Source organism: Spinacia oleracea, chromosome 6 (assembly GCF_020520425.1).
Source record: "Spinacia oleracea cultivar Varoflay chromosome 6, BTI_SOV_V1, whole genome shotgun sequence".
NCBI lineage: Eukaryota > Viridiplantae > Streptophyta > Magnoliopsida > Caryophyllales > Amaranthaceae > Spinacia > Spinacia oleracea.
In genome coordinates this window covers 140,017,032-140,033,251 of record NC_079492.1, presented here as the reverse complement: position 1 = coordinate 140,033,251, position 16,220 = coordinate 140,017,032, and the positions used below count along the sequence as shown (strand labels likewise).

The window sequence follows — 16,220 nt, the reverse complement described above, 5'->3', positions numbered from 1 at the left end:
ATCGAGATCTTAGAGATGTTAACTTTTTGGCTAATTATGTTTAACTCATATATAATGCAATAATGAAAAGGAATCTGAAATAAAAAGTATCGTACTTATCAAAAATCGATGATTAATTAAATCAATTTAAGAATATATTGACATTGAATCACCTACCAGAAAGCTAATTTGCAACGAATTTGCCCGTTCAATTAAGCTTATTATATCGCGCTTCTAACCAATTAACCTATCGATGATTATTTTTAGTTTACAACTTAAAATAAGTTTTAATAAGTTCGGATATCATCCCATATAACATATTTAATTAGGCTGGCTAAATTGGTAATAGCTTGAGCTTGAAGGAATTGTCATGCATGTTATCAAAGTTGCTGTATTTCAGAAAAGAAAAACGAACAATATGAATATGAGTTGACAGAAGACATAGCATGAGACCTAGCTTTCTTCCTTTTTCTTTAGTCACGAGAGGGGAGGATAATCTGCTTTGCATTTTTCAGAACGATGCATCATTATTTATGCTTTCCATCTATACTACGTATGATCTAAGTACATGACATAATTAACCGATCATATATACGTATATAGACAGTGATTACTTAGAAGTAACCCTCGTGCGGAGGGCCCACAAATATACAATCCAAATAAACCTATAAAACCCCGCTTATTTTCACACCGTCTAACACTAATTACATACGTAGTAATTGACAGAACATGTCTTGTATGAAGAAGTATGCTAGCTCGGTAGGAAAGAATTAAGAAATCAGACTCGATTATTGAGGGAGGTCGAAGGGGACTAGGCTAGTATATATCGATTTTTATCTTTGAAGAGTTATAGCGGATTTTACATAAGTACCAGTACATAATCATTTTTATTTTTTCCTTTTTTTAATAGGAACACATAATCAATAGACTGTTTGATTATATAATAGAGATCTTAGATTTTAGCCCGTGCGATGAACAAATTGTGTTAAATTGTTTAGTTAAAATAAAACTAATATGACACGATAATGGAGTTTCTTGGAAGATATAACTGTAGAAATAGCATATGATATAAATCGTACTATGGGAAGCAATAACCCGGATTACTCTAATTAAGTAACAACATACAAACCTTATTAAGTAAGGAAACAATAAAAGCTACTCTAATGAATTCACAACAACAAAACATTAATCTCATTGTTTGAAACATTCATCCAACGTTGGTGTTGTGGGCACAAATCATTAATGGAAGTGATGATGAACGAATTAAAACCAAATATTCATACTATTTGAAAAGGAAGAAACACAACTTTGTTAAAGGTTTACAAAACTTAGTTGCATTCCACGCTAAACAAAATCTCATTGTTTAGATTTTGGGGGCCAGTGAGGTTATGACGGCCTGAGTTATACACGGAAGTAAAAAGAGTCACATAGTAATATGATTCTATACATTATTATTTTGTATCAAATAATAATTATAGTAGCGTTATAATCCTTCCTTAATATCTTGTATTTATCATATTAAATAAATAAAAAATAACAAAAAAAATTCCTAAGTGGCGCTCTTTATGCTATTCAAAAGTTTATATTTTATATAGATAGTTAGATAGATGTAAGATTAGAGTTTTTGATTTTGGATGGATTTTTATATATTAGTAATTATTTAAAATATTTATGTATGACTCGACATTTTCAATTATTATAAAAAAAAACTTAGCTTTCATTGCCCGAAACTATTAGATTTCCTACATGACGCTCTAATATTGGTTTGGTGTATGATTTTGGATTGAATTTTATTTTAGATTTATTTTTTAATTATTAGAATGTTTGATTTTGGATGGAGTTGTATATATTAGTAATTAATTAATTAATTGATTAAATATCTATGTGGCACCTAATTATTTATCTACGTGATACTCGACTTTTTTAATTCAAAAATAAATTAGGAATCTTATTTTTCATTTGTCGAAACCATTAGATTTCCTACGTGGCGCTCTAATAGCTCAACAAATATATTCGCTTAATTATAAAATATTATAATAGATTTGTACGGAGTACTACATACAGTAATTAATTATTTATCTAAATTAAAATATCTATGTTACACCTAATATCTACATGGAAACTGATTATTTATCTATGTGGAACTCGTTTTTTAATTCGAAAATAAATTAGAAATTTTATTTTTCATTGGCCAAAACCATTAGATTTTCTACGTGACACTATAATAGTTCAGAAATATGCCTCCTTTGTTTAAATATATATTAGATTAATTTTATCAATACGTAAGTAATAATGGCTGAATTTGACTCTTATTTTAGATTATTTATTTAATTAATAGCGTGTTTATTTTCAGATTGACTTTTTATTTTTGATTTCTTCTTTAATTATTAAATTTTTTGATTTAAGATTGAATTTATCTTAGATTTTTTTTTAATTTTTAAAGTGTTTGATTTTGGAGGGAAGACTCGTGTGCTTAGAGTGTATTATTTATTATATTTATTCTTTAATTATTAGATATGTATATATTAGTTACCTCATTATTTATCTATTTGACAGACATATTTTTTAAATTCTAAAATAAATTAGAATCTTATTTTTCACTGGCAAAAAACTAATGATTTCTTACATGATGCTATAATAGCTTAGAAAATATGTCCGATTTAATTATATACTAGATTTTAGCCCGTGTGATGCACAGTAACTATTAAATTATTAAGTTAAAATAAAACTTATGCTATATTTTATATATTAGATTAGATTAGTTTTTTGTTTTGGATTGAATTTCATTTTATATTTATTTTTAATTATCAAAGTGTTTGATTTTGGATGAAGTTGTATATGCGTAATAATAATAAATTAATTAATAAAACTATCGTGGAACGTAATTATTTATCTACGCGACACTCGACTTTTTTAATTCAAAATTAATTTCAAAATCTTATTTTTCATTGACCGAAACCATTATATTTCCTTTGTGGCACTATATTATAAGATTTGTGTTTGATTTTGGATTGAATTATATTTTAGATTAATGTTTGATTTTGAATGAATTTTATTTTAGATTTATTATTTAATTAATAGAGTGTTTTATTGTAGATGGATTTGTATATATTAATAATTAATTAATAAAAATATGGATGTGGAATGTAATTAATCATTTACGTGACACTCGATTTTTTTAATTCAAAAATAAATTAGAAATCTTATTTTTCATTGGTCGAAACCATTCTATTTCCTACGTAGCGCTCTAATATTTCAGCAAATATGCCTCCTTTATTATATTAGATTAGATTCATAAATTAAAATATCTACGTGACACCTAATTATTTTATTTTGCATTGGCCGAAACCTTTATTCCTACAAGACGCTCTAGTAGGCTAGCAACTGCAACTTAAAATCTTGGGAATTGCATAGCCTCGAGTTATAATGATGTATGTAATTAAGTAGTAGTACGTAAAAAAAATCCAAAAAAAATATATTCATCAAAATGTTTACGTGCAAGTAGTGTTTTTTTTTCATCGAAGAAATATAAAGCCGAATACCTTTAAATATTGTTGTGTCTATCGTCGGCATAATGCTTTCTCTTGTGTTCTTCGAGAGGGAAAAAATATAAAGCCGGAATACCTTTACACATTGTTGTGTCTGTCGTCGACATGAGACCACATCTCATGAGATCTCTTATGTGTCTTCACAACCCAACTATTATCTTTGGAACGAGAACCATACATCATAACAAGAAAATTACACTTTTTTGACTTCCTCTTAACAATTGGTTCCTCAACTAGAGTGACTTTTTTCCCATTTACTATGCATCGGTAATTGGTTCTTCCATAACACTTACACCTCCATACATAGCTCCTTGGGCAATTTGATTTCCCACTTTCTTTTATTTCTTTGATAGAGGTATTTCCACCAACACAAACTACACCAAATCCTTGATGTTCCCCATACAAACGATAATAGTTATTCATAGCTTCCCAATTGCAAAAACTCATTCCAGCAACAGGGATGACTATTATATGACCATTTGTCCTCCTCACAGGGGTCGTATAAACTTCAGAAACGTTTCCACTTATACCATTTCCTAGACCAACACCATTTCCTATATCTACTTCCTCTCCAGCAGATATGTACAAAACCTCGACACGAGCATTTTCTCCAACAATCTCATCCAACTCGACAACAACATTTTCCTCATTATCCTCATTAAGGTCATTGTCATTTCCCAAGAAAACTTCCTCATCCAATTCATCTCCTACATCCATTTCCTTATCATAATCATCAATATTTTCATACTCATGGCCACATTCATCTTCAACATTTACTTCATCAACATCTTTATATTCATCTTCATCTCCATCTTCATCACCATCTTCAATACCATCCTCATCACCTAGCTACTTCATCACCTTCATCACTACATAAATCTCATGGTTCATCTAACAACATATCTTCATCCAGTTCATTATCAACGACTTTCAAGACCAAATAGGTTTAAGTTACCAAGCGTATACAATAGTACAATTGATTAATTTCGGCTGGTACACGTCTGTTATACCAAATATGTTTAAAATTTTTGAAATGTACTTCGTTTGGTAAAATAAATAATACTATATTCATCTAATTAACAATGTAAAACTCAATCATTGTATTACAAGATCATTAATTCAACATTAAAAAAATCATTAATTAGTCATAATTTCAACATCGTATTAACATTTACTATTCCCTCACATGTTTAACACTTCCATTGGAGCTCCATGCCTAACCGTTGCTCTTGCGATGACAAACCTTTTACGGCTAATGGACTCGAGAAGCACAATACAATTGTCCATCGGAGATGGAAGTACGAGTATCGGCCGTGCGGCGGAATCAAGTTCCGCGATTACCAGAGTCTTGAAGCCCACAAGTATCAATACTACCCATAAGATCACCACAACAATTTCTAATCGAGGTTAATTATCCGCAGTGGCGTATCCAGGATTTTGAAGTAGGGTAGACATTTTTTTAATAAGTACTTAATACAGAGTATGAAGTAAAATAAAATTAGTTTAGTACCGTGCAACGCACAATTATTAATAATCCGTAAATAATTTTATGTAATACTTTTAATAATTTAAAATATATATTTCGTAAATGAGTTCATCAACACCAATTGATTTAATTTTAACCTAAATAAATAATTAAAAAAATTAAGTTTTTTTTTCCAGACATTTTAACACACAAATAAGTTTATTTCAGTCAAAATAAGTTTTTTCAGATAAAATAAGTTGAGATAATATAAGTTCAGACAAAATAAGTCGAATAAAACAAAGCCTTAAGTTAAGATTTTTTTGGTATTTACTACCATAAAAATATACCACTTTTGTATTTACTACCTTATGAAAATTTTATTTTAATTTACTACGTTAAAGTTCTATTTTTTTGTATTCACTACTATTTTACAGTTTTCTCATTTTAAGATTGAGATATCTCTTTTGTTGCTTAATCATTTTAAGTGATTCAAAATCCCATTCTTCTCATTTATGTACAAGGATTCCATAGGGATCTTGCTTTTAGAATTTTGTAAAAGGTAAAACAAATTAAATATTAGTTGTAAAATTTAAAATATTTATGAATTATCAAACGATTTTTTTGAAATGATGTTTTCAATGAAATCTTTGTAGAAAAAGGAAAATAATGAACTTTGAATCACTTCAAATGATTAAAAAACGAAAGAAATATCTTAATTTTAAGCTGAGAAAACTGTAAAGTGGTAGTAAATAATTCTTTTTGGAAGTTTAAGATAGTAAATTAAACTAAAAATTTCATAAGGTAGTAAATACAAAAGTGGTGTATTTTAAAAGTAGTAAATACCAAAATTTCCTTAAGTTAACTAAATTTATCTAAAATTATATTCCTTGAAATAAGTGTACTCGTATTTATTTTCAATATAAGGTAACAATTTGCCAAAAAAAAATTCTTTCAGTTCTTTATAAAAAGTTTCTCATATTTACTCTTTTCGCAACTCTTTCTTTTCCCCCTTTTCACCCCTATTTCAGCTTATTTTTTACTTAAATTATTAATTTCATTACGTTTTTTTTTTGAACATACGACACATTCATTTTTCATAAGACAAAATGATTTTAAGTCATTATTAAATTAATATAATACAAAGAAGTTTAAAATGTTGTTAAAAAGTTTTGAAAATTATTTCTTTTTTAAGTTAATCAATACGGAGTACTTTTTTTTCAAATAATAATCTATATGATGCATATGAGAGATATGGACTACAATTAACTTCCTACAATGAGAACTGATAGCTACGGCAAATTATTTTCTCCATTTCTATAAGTTTTATTAATAATCATTTTTTAAATTAAAAAATAAAAAAAAACCCTAAAGACTCACCAGGAGATGACACGTGTCATTTGTGGTGTGCCTTTTAGTATACAGTTATCGATTATTGATGGCCGAGGCTTAAATATGGCAAAATTTTAAGCCTTAATAGACTTTTATGCAATTTTTTCTCAATGTAGATTTTTTTCTTTCCATATAAATATCCATATCATATATTTTTAATTAAAAAATTACATGACGCACCAGGAGATGACGTGCATTGTTTTGCGTGTCTTTTTTTTTTGAGGGAGTTTTGCATGTCTTTAAGTATATAGTAATTGATGGATTGATTGATAGTTATAGTTATTGATCATGCTAGTTAAAAATGTGTCACAAACATTCTCGCAAAGAAGGAACACGTAATATTTTTGGTATTGTTTTAAAATAAAGTAGTGTAATTATTTATTGATTGTTCAGAAATGAAATTGTAAAAAAAAAAAAAATTACGTAGTACAAAAGATGTATATTTCCATTATATATATTTTGAATTTTTTTTGGTATTTACTATCTTTAAAATACACCACTTTTGTATTTACTACCTTATGAATTTTTATTTTAAATTACTACCTTAAACTTTCATTTTTTATTTATTTACTATCACTTTGTAATTTTCTTATTTTAAAATTAAGATATCTCTTTCATTTATTAATCGTTTAAAGTGATTAAAAGTTAATTATTTTCCTTTTTCTATACGGATTTCATTGAGAACGTCATTTCAAAAAAATTCGTTTCATAATTCATAAGTATTTTAATATTTTACAAATAATATTTAATTTATTTTACCTTTTACAAAATGTTAAAAGAAAGATCCCAATGGAATCCTTACATAGTTACACATAAATGAGAAGAATGGGTTTTGAATCACTTAAAATAATTAAGAAACGAAAGAGATATCTCAATTTTAAAATGAGACTGTAAAATGGTAGTGATTACAAAATAAAATAAAATTTTAAGATAGTAATTAAAAATAAAATTTTCATAAGATAGAATATAAAAAAGTAGTGTATTTTTAAGGTAGTAAATACCAAAAAATCCTTATTTAGGATTTTTTGGTATTAAAGAAAAAAGACATTTAACTTCACAAAGAAGACAGTGAAATTATAAAAGAACATGGAGTAATACGGATTAGGAATTTTGTTTAATTGGCGGTCCTATTGGTTGTGGGCTTGTGGCCCAAATACCAACTTGCTAGCCCAGCCCAACCATAGCATCATGAATTGTTGCCAAATCATTTTCTCTCCACCCCATAAAACGTATCCCATTAATTTACAAATAAACTTATCCCATTAATTTACAAATAAACTTATCCCATGCCCCTAGTGGTGATTAACCCCCAACCTTTTGGTTGGAAGGTGGAATCCTTTCCTCTAGGCCAAGACACACTTGGTTATTAATTTTACTTATGTTCTACAATACATGTAACATTTTTTTTCCACATATTACAATACGCTTATTTGGACATTCATATTTCTAAATACGTATAAGTAAAAATTATAAAAAGTTGATATTTGAAATCTCGCATTGATATAAATTTAACAAGATCTCACTTGATTATGTTTTTCTTACATAATGTGAAAGAAAAATTGTCAAATTTGATTAATGAATATTACCCAAATAAAAAATGATGTATGTATTGTAAAATAGAGGTAGTATACAGTTATATACAGTAACGTGTAACGATTGCAAAAATTCATTCATAAAGACTTTTTTGTAGTTTCAGAAAAACAACTAGTTAGTGGCCCGAACGATGCCCCAGAATGTTGCATATAGTTCGAGTTTCCTAGTCATTTCAAATTCACTTATATTTTTTTTATATACGCGGTTGACATAAATATGAATTCATTACATATGCAGTTTAAAAATAAAATTGGTTAATCAACAGCCGGTAACTAAATTTTGCATTATTTGTGCAATTTTTTTTTAACCTACTTTACTTTTGACTTGTAAGAATTTTTGAAGTTACAGTTGTATATTGATTTACAAAGTCGGAATACATTTTGGTGGAAAAAAATATATTTGATTAGCTAAAAGAAAGCGCAATATTAATTTTTCCTATTTCATGGTTTTGTGTCTGATCTAAATACATTTCTAGAAAAGATAAATGATTCGATTAGTAAATGAATAAAAATTAAGCAACTTTTTGTTACCATAAATTGTTATTCAAATACAAATTTGGGTATTAAAGGTTTATACATTCATAAGAATGAATTTTCTCTTTTTTAATTGTTTTTAAGTAATAGTTGTTTTATTGGAGTGATGGATAAAATTTTGCATTAACATATAAGAGGTCATGAGTTCAAGGAGGGATAACAACAAATATTTTTTATGAGGATGTAATGAACGATAATGTGTACATATGACATGACACGACTACGTCATGTCACTTGCCAAGTCATCGCAACACATGGAGATTGGAGAGATGTCATAGAATTCCTTAAAGTTTTAATACACCATGCATCCTTAAAGATTTTTAAAAAGAAAAAAACTTAAAAGGAAAAACTCTGTCAAGTGAAGTAACTCAAAGTCTTGAATTGTTGATTTCCGGATAGATCATATGTTAAAACCAATTTCGTTTCCTATGACACATTAAACCATAGTTATCAAATACCTTGGTTTGGTGTTTAGGAGAGATAAGTGAATAAAAAATATTAAAAGAGGTAGAGAGATGAGTGAGAAAGTTAGAGAGAGATTGAAACCAAAAAAAATTGGGTGTTCATGAACACCAAATGGAAAACCAAAATATTGCTTGGAAAGATTGACATGTGTCATATGGGGATCAAAATCATTGGTTTTCTATTTTTTTTTCCAAATTGCAATGTGATTTATGACATAGGTTTGTTGGTGTTTGATAAATGTTGGTGGGGTATGGATGATGTAGGAGAGAGATGATATTTTTGGTGTTTGATAAATGTTGTTAAATGTTGTTGGTGTTGAGTTTGGTGTTGGGGAGAGAGAAATAAGAAAATAATATATTTTATTAGGTTGAAGACCAAAACCAAGGTGTTTGATAACTATGCTCTTATATGAGACAATCTCTGTCTAAAAATTATCGATGATTATAAAAATAAGGACAAATTATTTTTATCACCTACAAAAATCGAAAAATTGGTTTTATCACCTAAAAATTTAAAACTTGTATTATACCACCTAAAAAATATATTAAAACTTGTTTTTTACCACCTGAAAATGAAAAAAATAGATTAAACCTTTATGTATGACTACTTAATTCAATTTTCCTCCCATTGTTTACACTCCTTGTGTGATTTTCTTTAATCTTTCATCCTTCTCTCTTTATTTCCATTAATTTTTGTCAAATTTGTGAATTAATTGTGGTGAAAAATTATGTAAATGCATGTAAGATAAGGAAGCGTGAGAAGAGAGGAAAGTTAAATACATAAAATCGTGGAAGAGTAGAACGTATCAAGTATTACCATTATTGTGGCTCCCCACATAACATTTTCATCTATTTTTCTATTTTTCGGGTGATAAAAAATAAGTTTTATTTTTTTTAGATGATAAAATACAAATTTAAGTTTTTTAGGTGGTAAACAATCTATCTATTACTATATACTAAAAGAGACACCAGGAATGACACGTGTCAATTCCTAGTGCGATTTTTCCCCGCCAAAAACCCTTTCCTAAAAAAAAAGATTTACTTTATTCTATTTTTATTTTCTCTCCTTTTGTATAAATGTTTATAAATAGAAAAAATTATAAGATTATTAAATATGACATTATTAGACAATTTTGCTAATATTTAGTCAGATAGTCATATCAATAATAAAAAACATTCTTACTCAATACTTTGTTCATATTAAGCATATCAAATATTTAATTTGGTCAAATCATCATATTAAACATATAAAATATATAATACGTAATAGAGCGAAAATTGTATATTATATGATAAAATGAGTATGTTCGAGATTTAGTAATTACGCAATAGATTTATAGGATAAATATTTTAGTTAAAAAAGATGGTCAATTAATAATTTTCAAATAACCGTGCGTACACGAGACCTAATCTAGTTTATCCTCAAAATAATCACCAAAAAGTACTTAATTGGACCTTGTATTTTTACTGGGCCTTACTTGATCATTTGATAAAGTTTCCTAAAAATATAAGCCCGTGTTTGTTGGCCCGTGTTTGTTGGTTCGTCACTTCGTTGTACTCATTTTGGAGTCCGATTTTAAATGGATATGGATGCAATTTTAGAGTCCGAATTGTAAATGAATTGGATATGGATGCAATTTTGGAGTCCGAATTTTAAATGGATCGGATATGGATTTTACTATATCCGACCCGAGTCCTATCCATTACCATTCCTACCAAGAGAGTGTCTCCAACATGTTCTTTCGGATAAATACCATTCGTCTTTTCATTAAGTTGACACATTTTCAGTTATTTTGACTTTAAAGAAAAATAATTATTTTGTAATAAACCGTAATGGTTAGGGGTGTGCAAAAATTGATCCGGATAAAAAAAAGGACCGGACCGGACCGACCCTGACTGGACCGGACCAGACCGAAGGCAATCAATCCGGTATTCGGGTCGAGAAATATAGAAATAGGTCTACAACCGGTCCAAATCGGTACGAGTCGGTCCGATCTGATCTGAGTTTGGACCGATGAACACCCCTAGTAGTGATTCTTATTAAATTTATCTCAATATACGTGTATATTTTTCAGAATTCGCAGCAAAATAGCTCTAGTCTCTTCTTAAGCAGATTCATATTGTTTAATGTCTTAGAAGGCTAAGTTAGCAGTATGGGTGGCATGTAATTGGCTTGTAAGTGTTGTCAAAACTCTATCCGCTACTTCAAACGCTACCGCCGAACACGCCCTATGAGCTTATCTAAACTGTAATGCTATTATGTGGAACAGTCTTAGCTAAACTAATGAGTATACCGATTTTGAAAATGTATTAAATAATTATATATACAATTCTATTAATTAATTAAACGGATCAACACATGATGTTTAATTTATGCATTTCTCAACTAAACAAATTTTTACAAAACTTGGAGGCAAAACTCCAAAACTTAAATCATTGAAGCATATGTTGAATCGTACCTATAGATTTTCTCCATGATGGGAAGATAAAGAGCGAAGAGCAAGCCAGAACCAATTGTACAAAAATATCCAACAAAATACATGCTCTTAGTTATACCCTTGGGACGATCATGGCTCGAAACAATAGCCAATAAAATCGAGCTTAACGTTAATAAGATCACACAATTCAAGTTGTTAAACGTGATCTTTTGCTTAACAATGAGGAAAGACAAGATTAATGTGAATGCGAGTTGCGAAGATAATAGCAAAGAAGAAGTTGAAACAGGCAAATAAAAATTCCCCCAAGAAAATAAGAGATTATTTAAGCCTAACAAAAAGCCAATTATTATTGATAGGATTAATAATTTTTTGGTGAATTTTTGAAGGGTTTTCTTGGAGTAAAATTGAAGAAGTAAGGAATGAAAATGGGGAAAATAAGGATGGGAAATCCGGCACATTGGACCCATGTAGAGACCCAACGGCTAGAGCCTTTGTGAATGAAGTAAAACTTAGCCAAAAGTGAGGAGGCTAAAGAGCCTACAAAGAGGGACATGTAGTTTATGGCTAATAACGTGTAACGTTTGTTGTTGGGTTTTTTACGCGATGTTGAGGTCTCGAATGGGATGTTTACGTGACTTTCGCCGGTGGCAAGTGGTTGTGGAAGTGGCGGAGCTCGGTTGAGCGGGTCCATTTTTGGTAGAGAGAAATCAAGAAATCAAGAAAGATAATGTTTTTTTTTTTGATTTCAAAGAGGAGTAAGGCTCCAAACAAAGCGAAAAATAAGCAAACTAACTATAGAAAAACATGCTTAAGGAGGAGCTAAACGTGGCAGTGCCACGCCCCTAATATCCTCCTCTAAGATACGACTAAGTTCTACCGGAATATTAGATAAGATTATGAGCCTGCTAGCATGAGACGCGCCCAGATTCGCAAGCCAATCTGCCGCCCTATTCCCTTCACGATAGATATGTGATACTTTGACCTCCCAAGAGTCTTCATTGATCTTTGCTCTACAGTAGTTTAGTTCATGGACGCACACTCCTCCTCATGATTCCGTGCTATTGAAGAACTGGACACAAGCAAGATTGTCCATGTGTATTTCCAGTTTAGTAATCTCCAAGTCACGAGCTATTTCTAGGCCTCTACTCATAGCTAGGACCTCAGCCTTGTATGCGTTGCAGTGCCCAAAGTTGGAGTGGTACGCAATGACTAATGTTCCTTGGTGATATCGGATTACTCCTCCACCTCCTGCTGCACCAGGTGTGCCTTTAGCTGCCCCATCACAGTTTAAGACATACCAACCAATTTGTGGAGGTTTCCACCTGACATATTTCTGCACTTTGGTAATTCTTGTGCACCCTTGGTCTGCCTCTGCATCTTTTAAACTACTGATTGCCTCATCAAATCGTACCTGCAAAAAAGCACCTATATCCACTGGCATTTTGAAGTGATTGTCAAAAACAAACCCATTCCTCCATCTCCAAATCCACCATATGGCTGTTCCAAAATACGCAGCCCATATGTCTCCATTTTCGGCTCCACCCCCAACGCAGTTATGAGTCACCCAAGGCTTAAGGCGGGCTTGATAAAAGCTAGGGGTTTCTGCAGGTCCACCTAGTATATTCCAAATCATTCTCGCAGCTGGGCAATCACGCAAGATATGGCAGGCAAATTACATTTCAATCTGGTCTATTAGTTCACAGTGCGTGAATATATGTTCGGACACAAAGAACTATCTACAACTATGAGAGCATATTACTGATCCATCAAGGATCACCACAAAGTATAAAACACCAGTAAACAATTCCACCCAACATGCTAATAATTTGCCAATAAAGCTCAAAAAATGAAAATTGTGGAACTGCAAAACAGATTAGTTGTCCCGAGTCTTGTTCTCAGGACATTTGTTCACCATAACATGTCAAAAAGCTCAAATACCATGCAAGGAAATTATTCATCGGTAAAAAACTTACTTTGCGATTGATTGATTTCTTCCTCATTCCCAGGCATTATATTCGAGGCTTCTTTAGCTGCTCTTCTTGTTGCTCTATCAAGGACATTCAACCATGCTCCATCTTATGGAAAAACATGATCCTCAATTTATGTTATCCATTCATCATCTGATGACAAGTCATCTAAAACAGGAACAACTGGGGGTTGATACTTGGAAGCTCGCTTTAGTTGTTTTTGCTTCAATTTAAGGCTGTACATTACAAACACCAGATCATTCATCTTTTGAGCGTGTAAACGGTACCTCTCCTTTGTATGCACCTTATTATAACACTGGAAAAGAATATGGCATTTTATTTTATACTCAAGGCTCACTTAATCAACAAGCTATTGCTTTTAAATCAATTATGTTTCGATAACTTACCATCTCAAAAGCACTCCAGTCCCGTGCACAACCAGATGAGCTACATGTTAAGCCCAAAATTCTTGTAGCAAATTTCTTCAGTTCTGGGTATTCATCCCCATATGAATCCCACCAATCAGCTACACCAATAGTTAGAAATCAAACTAATTAAAACCATCACTAAGTATTAAAAAGTTAGAACTTTAAAAGAAAAAAAATGAGAAATGAACCTGGAGATTTTTAATCTCTTGTACGTCATCAAAGCAGTAGGCAATCCAAACAACCCTCTTGCATTATGAAAGTTATCGATTTGCAAATCAATTGTAACTCGCTCTTTAGGGTCATGGACCATTCTTAACAAACAAGCATACATGCCAATCTTTATGTCTGCATTAGTTTTAAAATTTGGTTGATAATGAATTTGTGGGTTCAGAAAATAACTGGCAGCATGTAATGGCCTGTGGAGTTGAGCTTCTGAACGCTCATCAATAATGTCCAACACAGGTTTGTAACTACAAGAAAAATATATAACACATAGATAAGTTCTGAATTATTTAAGGTGATGTAAAATGAAACAAAAGTAAGAAAAACAAACTGAATTACTCACTTTTTCTCCACGTTGTTGAAGTTTTCTTTGACTTGAAGTTTGGCTTGCTCCATTGCTTCATAAATGAATCCCATGGAAGGTTCGTCCGAGTCCACCATTCTCAGCACTTTGACTAAGGGAAGAGAAGCTTTCAAACACATTATTACACTACTCCAAAACCCACGAGTATCCAAAACAATTCGTTGAACCTTCTTTCCTTCTACAGAAGCAGCAAACCTAGATGATCTCCACTTTGAAGATGTAAACATGGCTAATAATTGACCTTTTTTCTAATTTATCTTAATGTCAAGTAAGAGGTAGCAAATCGAGTTACCCCAGGCCTTATTAACTCTCTTCCATTCGTGAACTCCTTTAGCCAAGTAAGAACCATTGTTTTAGAGTATATGAAAGTTGTTATTCTCCTGCCTTCCACAATTGTCAGATTATGCACTCTGATTTTCTTATCCAAATCTTCTAACATCAAATCTATACAATGAGTAGCACATGGAGTCCAAAACAATTTTGTCCTCTTTTTCATTAACTCTCCAGCAGCTTTGTAGTTTGCGGCATTATCAGTCACAAATAACACCACATTTTCCTCTCCTACCTTTTCTACAACGGCATCTAGCATTTATAACACTTTATCTGTTGTTTTAGAGATATCAGATGTGTCAACAAAAGATAAGAAAACGGAACCTTTGGGGCTATTCACTAGAAAATTACAAATTGACCTTCTCTTTCTATCACTCCAGCCATCTGACGTGATAGTGCAACCTGTTTGCTTCCATTCAGCTTTAAATTCCTCAAGCATATCCATTACACTAGCTACTTCCTTATTCAAAAGAGGCACCCTAATCTCATGATAACTTGGCATCTTAAATCCAATTCCATACTTTGCAATCTTTTCAACCATCAAAACGAACTCTGGATTATTGGCAGCATTAAAAGGAATAGCACTAGTATAGAAAAACTGTGCAATTTGTTGGCAAACTTCATCTCTTTCTTCTCTTTTGTACTTTTGATTAAGAGTGGTTTGTACTGAACTCCTCTTTAAAGTCACATAAGAATCTATAGGTCCCTTACCCTTTCATTGAGAAGCATTGGCTGCTTGGTGCACTTCAGTTTCGTATTCATCATCCTCACCAATATCAAAATGTTTCTTTTTCTTCTTTGCTGCTTCTTGTTCACTATGATGTAATAAAGCTCTCATTTCTTCTTTAACATCATCAGGGGCTTGAAGGCATGGCTCAACATTAAGGTGAGTGCCAACTAAGTGATGTTTTAGCCTGAAAATACCACAAGAACACACAATACTGCAATATTTAGACCTCACTTTCCTAGTGCTTTTATCCACCTCTATGCCATGTTCCCATCCTGGGTCTGATCTAGTTCCCGGTGCATTTTTCCTTTTTTTGGTTGAACTTGCCATATTCTAGAACCTGTAAATATGCCATTTTGTAATCATTGATCACCAATTCACCATCATATACTACTAATATCCAAGCATTGATCACCAAGCAGTCAATCATTGGTCACCAATTCACGATCATATACTACTAATTAAGAAACTGATTACAGATGCGTTCAAAATTTTCAGAGTATCAGACATTCAGATTTCAGAGTGTTGTTACGCAACTCCAAGTCTCCAATTATCACAAGCAGCTCACAACAAAGACACAACAATTATCATTATCATATGCCTTATTAAGGCTGAGTCTTTGCAAGCAGAAAATAACAACAAATTCACAATAAATTCACAATTCTAAAGACAATTCACCCTCCTGCAGTCCTGCCTTATTAAGCCCTCAATTTTCGAATTTACATAAATCAAATTAACCGTTGTCTGCTGCAATTTTCGAATTCAAATACATA

At 31.1% G+C, this 16,220-nt stretch overlaps 1 pseudogene; it reads right to left on the bottom strand.

Annotated features, from left to right (window-relative positions):
• Positions 1-11,399: 11,399 nt before the first annotated feature.
• LOC110777872 (probable purine permease 4) lies at positions 11,400-12,120 on the bottom strand (annotated as a pseudogene).
• Positions 12,121-16,220: the final 4,100 nt, after the last annotated feature.